Raw genomic sequence first — 8,451 nt, 5'->3', positions numbered from 1 at the left:
CATTTTTTAAACCAATTTTAATTATTTTTTTAAAGAAAACATAATACATTTTTAAGATGGCTATACTACAGCACAAATGAATAAAAAAGATATTTGTTGCTTTGATACGACTAGTTATTATCTAGGTAAATTAAAATATGGATATAACAATATAATATAATATATAATGGACCATGATCTTGTTGACTCCATGGGCCCCCAGTTCAGCTGGGCCCCAGAAAGCTCTCCCTTTTATCCCTACTTAAAGGCGGCCTTGTCAGCACATGACTATTCTTGAATGTGCATGGCTGTTCAACCACCTAAAGGTACAGTGGGGGTCCCTGGCACCTTCATTTTGGGGGTTGCAGGCTGAAAAGTTTGAGAGCCCCTGCTCTAAACATCTCAAAAATTCTTCAGATCACCTCAGCTGTACTTAAGATCTGAGATTTTTCTCTCTGCCTTATTAAAACGACCAAAGTCATTTAAGAAAAACTTTCCTAAGTTAAAAGAAATGTTTGAATTTAAGATCATTGTCTCTGTTGGCAGAGCAGATGTTTGTTTTAATGGTCTCATTCAAAGGATGTAAAAATCCAAAGCACTGTTTTTAAGGCTTATTTAATGATTTGTGTTTGGAGTGGATTTCTCCTCAGTGACTGTGGTCAGAGCAGAGTTATAAACAAACAGTGGAATATTCACATCAGATCCAAGGAATGACAAACAGTCGTCTGGAGCAGTGACAGGCGTCCGCAGACTGAAGCTGAACGAGGCAGCAGAGCCAACTTGTGGTCGGAGATGATGAACGACCCTTTGGATCATCACTGGAGAAAGAGACGCATGTTTCTGTAGCTCAGAAATGAAAGATGATGAATGCTTTTTATGAATCCAACTGATTATGGTTTGCAATAAACTGATTTTTATTCTAACCAAAGTAATTTATCCAGTATGCATGTTTTGTTCCAGAAGGATGCTCCTATTATGTTGGATAGTGTTGTTCTGACTCAGCCCGTACTCATCAGTCCTCTGTATTTATTTTGTGAACAGATTCACTCATTCAGACCTGCAGAGAGGAAATGATCCCCACGCTTCAGCCAAAGCAGCTGTCAGAGGCTGGAATTGTTGCTTTAAGGCACTTCAGCAGCACGTCTGTTTACAAACAACAGGATTAAAGCTGATTTTAAGGTTAAAAAGTCCAAACCTGGGCTAAACCTGCCTCCAAAGGCTGTTTTTTATATCCCAGCTAGATTGGATGCTAAGACTGAATCAAGGACTCTAACTGAGACTCCCTCCAGCTGAAATCAGATCCTCTGTGTCTGAGCTTCAAGTCGGAACATGTGAGAGTGTTTACCGAGATCGTGTGTTCATACATACATCAGTGCGGGGGCCTCGGGGTCGTTTCGAGGGCCCGATAATAACCCCAGGTTACATTAAAGCACACGCACGCTCCCTTCTTCCTCTTTGATGACTTCCAGAAAGCTCCACCAGTCAGAACATGCTTTACAGAGACAACATCACATTCATGTCCCTGTTTTCACCAGGATATGCCTCTAACTTTCCTGAAAACTTGGAATTAAACAGTCAAATCTGAAATTATTCTGTGAATAAAACACCAGAGATCTTTCAACTCTTCCAGCAAAAGTCAGGAATCTTTGTATGGTTGTATAAAAGGGGCAGAACGTTAAGCCTTAATAGTTTATGATGCATGAACAACAAGCGCCATTTCCATCCTCACATCATAAAGTCTGACGGTCAAACACACCGTGAAAGCTTAAGGCTGATTTATGCTCAACATTCCCAACACATACAGACACAGACCCAGCTTTCTGTCCGTGCTCTGCCTTCATTTTATCTGTATTTCTGCATGTTCTCTCACAGCTTACAGCAGATTAGAGCAATCTGATTACGGCAAAGCTCGTGTGATATTGAGATCATGAATATTGACCATGATTACTGAGTTGACATCTGCATTTGTGTTGTATTTTTGGCAGCAACGTCCGGCCAGCCAGCCAATCTCTCGTCGCATATTATGTCTGTGCTCAGTGATACGTGAATTTCGATCATAAATCAATTCATTAAAATTAATATATTGTTATCGCTGTGCTTGTTAACCGAAAACTCACATTTTTTTGGTCTACTTGTATTTCCTGATGTGGCTGACTCACCTCTATTAATATGGCAGCAACATATGGAGAAAACATTGAGGAAGACGCTGAGTTCAAGTGATTTCCGGTATTAGAAGACGAGATATGGTGGCGATTTTCTGACTTCCGGTGTGAAGTGGAGGTTCTCGGCTGCATCCAGGTACTCTTGAAATAAACTTACAGGTGCAAAAATACTGCATGTTCTGCAGGAGTCAGAAAAGGAGGTAGAGTCACCCTGAGGATTTAGTCAGTTAAAACTTTGTGTGCAAACAGCATTTGTTAATTTTTCGTTAAAGTTTGACAGGGACTTGAAGAAAGGTCTGCATTACTTTGCAAAACGATCAGCACCATTTTTGCTCGTTTCGTGTAGCAGGCACCCGAGTATGGAGGCTGTAGTCCTCCCCTGCTGGTCATGAGGTGGATTCCCACCATTCTTGGCACTATTTAGTTCATGTCTTCTCCCGTATTTCCTGTCTCTCTTCAGCTGTCCTATCAGAATAAAGGTAAAAAGCCCTAAAATGTTAATTAAAAAAAAACTTTGCAAAGGGATTTCCATAACAAAATAACTGTCCTGGAAACAACTTCAGAATAAAAGCATTGTTTGAAAACGCAGGCATTCTTATCAAAGATAAGCCCTGATCATGCTTTTACTTTGAAATGCATTCAGAAGTGTATAATATCTTCAATCTTCAATTTCTCCACAAAAACAACAGAGTGGTTTACTTTTTAGTAAATACACCTGATGGAGCGACGCTTTCAATGAACAGATTCCTCAATCCTAAACAAGAAGGCTGCAGTGCAGGTGGATGTAGCTGAGCAGCTACTTGCCATCTTTTGATATTGTTTTGATTGAGAGCCCCCTGGTGGTGGAATTTACATATTTAGGAGAATTATCATTTCCACACTGATAAATGAGTCAGATTTAGCATGCATGTGCTGGCGTGTGCTGCATGGGTTTCTTTCTCACTGTGTCATGTTTAGTCGCTTGTTTATGTGTAAGATATTCTGAGTAAATTTCCCTTTTTGTCCGTTTTTATAGAATATGTGTATATTTAGGACAGCTGCTGTGTTTACAGTATATAAACATGCATACATGCGCATGCTTGATTCATTTTGTTGGATTGTTTCTGAGCAGGTCATCTGTAAACACTTGTCTGTACATGCTACAAATTCATGCTCTCATGCTGCAGGCTGTCTTTGAAGTCTGCAGCTCTGTGATCAGAGAAGCAGCAACAACAGCAGCCAGATGACGTTAGAGACGCCTCATCACCTGTGTGTGTTTGTGGGTCATTAGTGGGGGTTTCCCTCCTAATGCATCGCAACATCCAGTAAAAGACAGCCTTTGTAATGGCGGCCATTAGAGAGATTAAGAAAAAGAGAGGTGGAAGTGGAGGGTTTTGGAGAACTTCTTCTAAATCTACACATATGGACAAAAGTATTCAGCTGCCTGACCATACCACTGGACCTGTGCAAGACTCTGTAAGACATCACTGCTGCATAAATGTCATGTCTTGGACAGGCAGACTGAACTGGTCTAAAATCATTTTAACCTTTAGTGATGGGAATCCTAGCTTGTTTTAGAGATCTAGATCATTTGTTTTAGCTCAGTAAGAGTCTTTTTGTCTTTTGTTGGCTCTTAAGCAGCTCTTCATTTGGTGCCGTTTAAGATTAAGGCATGTGCTTACAGTCTGCTGACAACATTCTTTATAACTGAAGGAGACTGTAAAATTTCCCAAAATAACACTGTGATGTTAGGTATTAAAACATGAATGTCAGACCCAGGCCTACCCGCAGATTTGGCCTGGCCACCGACAAACCCAGAGAATGGGCTCTCCCCAGTTGTGATTTATTGATGATATATATTTATGTGTGTTGGATCAGTATTATTGCCGCTAGAATCCTGGCTAACAGTTTGGATCTGATGTTGAAGTTATGATTTGTTCCACTTCTTAACCTCTTAAACCACTTTTTCAGTCCATTTTTGCAACTTTTGTTTGCTACTTGTCATCTAGTTGCACATTTTTTTTAAACCTAATTTGCCTCCTTCTACCCATTTTTGCCACATTTTAGCCCCCTTTTAAGCACTTTTTTCCCCACCCATGTCGCTAAAAATCAGTTTTTGCCAATTTTAAACCCCCTTTCACCACTTTTCTGCTGTGTTTGCCACTTTGGACCCATTATTGCATCTGTTTACCCATTTTTAGCTGCTTTCTATCTATTTTTTGCCACTGTTTACCCTTCCCCCATACTTTCATACAATTTTAGCCAATTTGAACCCTTTTTTTGTCACTTTTGACCCCTTTTTCCACTTGCTACCTATTTGTTTTGTGTCTGTTAATCCTCTTTTCCAACTTTATCTATGTTGGCCAATTCAAACCAATTTTGCCACTTTTTAACCCCTTTTCCCCACTTTTAACCCTTTTTTGCCCATTTAAACCAATTTTTTGCCTCTTTTAACCAAGCTTTTCCCCTATTAAATTATATCTCATCACCTTTTCTGCTCATTTAAGGAATATTTAAGCCACTTGGCCACTTTTCCAACACTTTTCTGGCCCATTTTGCCTCTGTTAACCCATTTTTTGCCACTTTTAACCAATTGGTAAACCCATTTTTGCCACTTGAGGGCCCATGGAGGTCATGGGCCCCCTTTTTGGCTGTGCCCCTCTTTATCCCCTCTAGTGGATGGCCTTGCTCAGACCACTGAGGATCAACCCTTTACTATTCATGTCACTAATAACAGCATAAAGGAGGAAAACAGAGGCTGGTGTCCATCGTTGACATTAAGAGCCACACCACTGCACTGAAGGATTCCAGTCAGAACTCCTCACATCATCATGTTTCTGTGGAGCCAGCAGTGAGTAATAACTCTGTCCGTCTCTGACTTTATCTCTCCCTGCTCAGACTTAACACAGTGTGAAATGAGTTTCTAAAGAACGGAGCCGTTTTATCACCTTTTATCTCCCGTTCTTTAATTGAAGTGGAGCCGAGCAGCAGAGCTCGGACTGGGGATGAACCAGACTCCCTCATCAATTAATTACACCGTCAGACTTTAACGCTGCGGCCCACCACAGACATGAGGAGGTAGATTTGACTGGGACCACTTTAACATCATCACACAGAGCTGTGAGGAGGACTGTGGTCATGTTGGGTCTGTGAATACAGATAAAAACATTTTTATGAGCTCAAAGTTTCTGGTAGTTTGTTGATTTCTTTTTGAAAAAGTAAGACTAATAGAGATTTTAAATAAAAGATTATGAGATTATCATACTAATAGTTGGGTCTGATGTGTCAGCTCAAGGCAGGAGATATGTTTGCAGTTTCCTGTGTTACCAGAGAAAAACCTCTAGAGGGCATCCTAAAGATCTCAGGCTGTATAAAACCATAAATATCTATGCTGATTCTGCATTTTAGCATCTAAGGTGGTAACAAGGGGACCATATTAAAGAGGGGGAGCCTTGTCTCAGACAGAATTGGAGTCCATAAAGTCTATCCTTGATTAAAATAGTCAGAACTGTTTGTTGCATTTCAAGGTGTTTTGAGAGATGTGGCAAGTGAGCCACCGTAGGGGACCATCGGGCAGGAAGGAGGACTGACACAACTAAGGGTAGTAAGGGGTAGCCTGAGATCCTGAAAAGCACTGGGGGTACTACCGGAGGTGAAAAGACAAGCTTGCAGTTGGCTGCCGAGCTACAAACGTGTTATACTCACTCACTGGCCACTTTATTAGGTACACCTTGCATTTAGAACTGCCTTAATTCTTTGTGGCATAGCTTCAACAAGTTGTTGGAAACATTCCTCAGAAATTTTGGGCCATATTGACGTGATAGCATCACACAGTTGCTGTAGATGTGTTCGGCTGCACATTCATGATGTGAATCTCCCGTCCCACTACATCCCAAAGGTGCTCTATTGGATTGAGATCTGGTGACTGTGGAGGCCATTAGAGTTCAGTGAACTCATTGTCATGTTTGAGATGATCTGAGCCATCAGAAGATAGGTACACTGTGTTCATAAAGGGATGGACATGGTCAGCAACAATACTTAGGTTGGCTGTGGTGTTTGAATGACAGGAGCCCAAACTGTGGCAAGATAATCTACCTCACACCATTAGACCACCACCAGCCTGAACCATTAATACGAGGGCAGGATGGATCCATGCTTTCATGTTGTTTATGCCAAATTCTGACTCTACCATCTGAACGTCTCAGCTGAAATTGAGACTTCTCAGACCAGGCATGTTTTTCCAGTCTTCTATTGTCCAATTTTGGTGAACCTGTGCGAAGTGTAGCCTCAGTTTCCTGTTCTTAGCTGACAGGTGTGGTACCTGGTGTGGTCCTGTGCTGTCGTAGCCCATCTGCTTCAAGGTTCCACTGATGTTTAAACCATTCTCTGTAAATGGTTGTGCATCAAAATCCCTGTAGATAGGCAGTTTCTGAAATACTCAGACCAGCCTGTCCGGCACCAACCGTGCCGTGTTCAAAGTCTCCTAAATCCCCTTTTTTTCTCCATTCTGATACTTGGCTTGAACGTCACTAGGTTGTCTGCCTGAATGCATTGGGTTTCTGCCATGTAATTGGTTACTTAGCTGATTGTGTTAACAAGCAACCGAACAGGTGTACCTAATAAAGTGGCTGGCGCACAGGGTCACAGGAGGCTAGATCCAATTCCAGCTGTCACTGGACGAGAGGCAGGGTTACAACCTGGACTGACTGCCAGCCAATCACAAGGCTGATATGAAGGGATGAAGAACCAAACATGCTCACATTTCACATCTCCAGGCAATTTAGCATCACCAGTTAACCTGACGAGCAGAGCATGTCTTTTGGCTGTGAGAGGAAGCCAGAGTACCCAGGGAGAGCAGATCCCACACATGCATGAGGAGAACATGCAGACTCCACACAGAAAGGCCCTGACTGAGATTTGAACCAGGAACTTTCCTGCTGCTCTGCTGTCCATCCATCCTCTCTCTCCTCTCTCTCTGTGGCTGAACTAAATAGATTTAAAGTTAAAGAGGAGGTGTGTTTCCTCTCAGGGATAATGAAGATCAGCCTCTCGTGGCTCCTCCTGTGGCTTCTGGAAACTTCACAGATCAACAAATTAGATGCAGATGAGCTCCAGAGAAAATAAATAGCTCTGATCTCGACTCCAGGAAAACTTCAGAGCTTCTTTCAGGCCAAACTGGCCTCACTTCACTTCTCCTTAAGCTGTTTTTAAAAGAGCTTTGCAGGATTCCTTAGTGTGTTGGCATGCAGGTAGACCGACATGACTGACAGCTCGGTAAGGAAACCCTGAGGGTAGAAACTAAAATGCCATCCTGGTAGCTCGGCTCATCTTTAATAACAGGCTGAAATAAACCCTACACTTAGATGTTTCCAAACACCACAGGATCATTAATCTCCACTCAGGAAAAAACGACCAGAGAAAGACTTCAAAGAATCAAACCAGCTTTGTTTAACCCAACACTCTGGCTCACAAAATCGGCTAATTATCAAACATCATAAATCTTTAAAGATCTCGTCATGAAGACACATGAAGATGAAGTCTAATGACCTGTTTTTGGCAAACAGGAAGAATTCCATCAGCAGCAGTTCAACTTGTCTCCTCCTGTATGACGGCTACGAGTTTGGACTGGAAGGAGACTTATTAAAGCTGGAGACTTCACAGACGGACGGAGTGAGCGTTCAAGACATCCTCTGCTGCCACAATGAGAGTAAAGTCAAACTCACAGCCTGAACAAGGCTCATTTATGACAATAGAGCCCTGTGGTTTTACTGTAACTATATAACCATCAGTGTCGTCAGGTCAGTGACGTCTAATAACACCTCTCTCCTTCATACTGCCACAGGTATGCTGTATGTGTTATCCACGGGTTGAGTGAGAACTGTTTTGGATGTCGAGTAAATAATAATAGAACTCAGTGTCAGAAGTAAACTACTTTATTTGTACTCAAATCAAACGATTGCTCTCTCCCTGACTAAGTGCGCAGGATGGTGACTGACATGGGAGATGCAGAGAGAGAGAGGAGTTACAAGGCTAGTATACTATCTAAACCATCACTCTACCATCCCAAGAACCAGCCTGCTTCTGAATTCACCTGGTTCTCAAGATAAGCCAGTCAAAGCTGGTGATAGCAACAGACTGGAGAAACTGATCAAGAAGGCCAGCTCAGTGACTGGCTGCAAACTGGACTCTTTTGTGGTTGGGTCAGAGAGGAGGACTCTTAACCACCCTCTGCACCACCTGCTGGACAGATAGCAGAGTACTTTCTCTGACAGACCGGTGCAGCTCTGCTGTCCAAGGACAGACATGTGAAATCTTTCCATTTCTCAGCACA

The sequence above is a fragment of the Cheilinus undulatus genome, linkage group 19, assembly GCF_018320785.1.
Source record: "Cheilinus undulatus linkage group 19, ASM1832078v1, whole genome shotgun sequence".
NCBI classification, from domain to species: domain Eukaryota; kingdom Metazoa; phylum Chordata; class Actinopteri; order Labriformes; family Labridae; genus Cheilinus; species Cheilinus undulatus.
The sequence above is the reverse complement of the archived record's forward strand: the minus strand, read 5'-3'. Positions refer to the sequence as shown.